Below are 2,496 nucleotides of genomic sequence, written 5' to 3'. Positions count from 1 at the left end.
CACACACACACACACACACACACACACACACACACACACACACACACACACACACACACACACAAACAGATACGCCTAAAAGTCATATTGGACACAAAATCATTACGTATTAAAAAGGTCAGTTCAGTGTCTGTTAGGAGCCAATACGATTTTTTAAACCTTTCATCGCATCAAGGGAAGGACGATAAACACTCCATGAATAAACAAAGGCCAATTCTGATCTCGTCTGTGTGTGTGTGTGTGTGTGTGTGTGTGTGTGTGTGTGTGTGTGTTTCACTGTTTGATCTGCTGCAATCTCTGACGAGACAGCCAGACGTTACCCTACGGAACGAGCTCACAACTCATTATTTCCGATCTTCGGATAGGCCTGAGACCAGGCACACACCACACACCGGGACAACAAGGTCACAACTCCTCGATTTACATTCCGTACCTACTCATTGCTAGGTGAACAGGGGCTACACGTGAAAGGAGACACACCCAAATATCTCCACCCGGCCGGGGAATCGAACCCCGGTCCTCTGGCTTGCGAAGCCAGCGCTCTAACCACTGAGCTACCGGGCGTCTTTCTTTCTGTCTGTTTGTCTGTCTGTCTGTCTGTCTGTGTGTCCTTTTGTTTGTCTGCCTCTCTCAAGCTTCCCCACTATCCAGAAAGCACTGAAGGTTATTTTGTGTAACGCCCTTCCAGATTATTCCTAGTTACAACTGTGTGTGTGTGTGTGTGTGTGTGTGTGTGTGTGTGTGTGTGTGTGTGTGTGTGTGTGTGTGTGTGGGTGGGTGGGTGGGTGGGTGTGGTGTGTGTGTGTGTGTGTGTGTGTGTGTGTGTGTGTGTGTGTGTGTGTGTGTGTGTGTGTGTGTGTGTGTGTGTGTGTGTGTGTGTGTGTGTGTGTGTGTGTGTGTGTGTGTGTGTGTGTGTGTGTGTGTGTGTGTGTGTGTGTGTGTGTGTCCATTGAACAACGAGACAGACAACCTACCCCCGTTCACCACACACACACACACACACACACACACACACACACACACACACACACACACACACACACACATACGTGCTCATTATTCACGTGGCTTTCCACACAACCTTACACAACTCGCGCCCTATAAGAGACCAACCCAGCAATCCGGTCAAAGTGGAAACTCAAGCGCGTTAGATTAATTATGCTGTTTGGGGAGGGTGCTGAGTCAGAGTCGGAGAGAGGGAGGGAGGGAGAGAGGGAGGGAGGGAGGTAGAGTGGCAGAGAGGGAGAGAGAGAGAGAGAGAGTGAGGAAGGGAAAGACTCAGAACAGGCAGGGAATTATGCTGTTTGAGAGGCATGCATTCTTTATAAGTATTGTGTCGCCTTCATGACTGAGCCAGAAGGATTAAGCATCGTGAGTGGCCGAGTCAGGGAAGGATTACGCTGATTGAGGGGCCGGCTGGTGAGTGTCCTGTGACCCCCCCCCCCTTCACTCTTCCACACCTGACGTGCCCTAGGGAGAGAAGCAACGGTCCGAGTGGGTCGTAATTTCATGGAGATTACTGGTATTATTTCAGCGGCGGGAATCGTGCAACAAATATTAATCCGTACGATGTATTGAGAGAGCGAACGATCCACGTGCCTGCCGGGAATTTGGCTCCAGCGGCCCAGATGCAACGCAAATAAGTTAGGGATAAAATGAGGGGCGGCGAGCGGCTACCGAAAATTTGGGAAGGAATCGACGAAACACGGGAGGAATATAAAAGGAATACGGGAGGAGGAGGAGGAGGAGGAGGAGGAGGAGGAGGAGCAGGAGCAGGAGGAAAGGGGAGGAGGGAAATGGAGTGGATGGTGGCGGAAAACGGGGCGAGGACGGTGAAGGAAGGGAAGTTGAAGGGCGGGAGGGTGAAGGAGGGGAGAAAGAAGGGGCTGTTAACAAAATAATTTTAGGACAGAAGGAAGTTTGGGCTGTGAAGTGGAGCGTGTGGTGGTCTGGAATTTGGAGAATGTTATTACTCAAAAGCGAGCAGCAGTAGGAAGAGGAGAAGCAGCAGCAGCAGCAGCAGGAGGAGGAGGAGGAGGAGGAGGAGGAGGAGGAGGAGCAGCAGCAGTAGCAGCAGTAGGAGGAGGAGGAGGAGGAGCAGCAGCAGTAGTAGCACCAGCAGCAGCAGCAGCAAGAGGAGCAGCATACTGAAGAGGACCTTTCCCAGCCTGCTGTAGTCCAGCCAGCCAGCACCGTCCCCTTCTCTCGTGCTGTGCCTCTGAATGTTGTGTTTCTGCAAGCCATACAGTAGCCTTGTCAAGTGTACTGTGTCTTTGCCGGCCACAGAGCAGCCTTACCCAACATGCAGCGTCTCACTCGTACACACAGCATGCTCGTACACATGCATGTATAGCGTGCCTGCCAGATCTGTCGCGGCCTTGCTAATTGGATAGTGAGCACACATTCTCTCATCTCTTACTAACGTTGTTGTTGTTTTTTGACAGGTGCAATTCAGTCTTGTAAATTTCATGGCAGTTACGGTTATGAAAAGTCGTG

General features: G+C 51.1%; 1 non-coding gene across 1 annotated transcript; it reads right to left on the bottom strand.

Moving 5' to 3' along the window:
- Positions 1–490: 490 nt before the first annotated feature.
- Trnaa-cgc lies at positions 491–564 on the bottom strand. The gene has a single exon. It is a non-coding gene; the product is annotated as a tRNA-Ala (tRNA).
- Positions 565–2,496: the final 1,932 nt, after the last annotated feature.

This window comes from Portunus trituberculatus, chromosome 48 (assembly GCF_017591435.1).
Source record: "Portunus trituberculatus isolate SZX2019 chromosome 48, ASM1759143v1, whole genome shotgun sequence".
Taxonomy (NCBI): Eukaryota; Metazoa; Arthropoda; class Malacostraca; order Decapoda; family Portunidae; genus Portunus; species Portunus trituberculatus.
The sequence above is the reverse complement of the archived record's forward strand: the minus strand, read 5'-3'. Positions and strand labels throughout refer to the sequence as shown.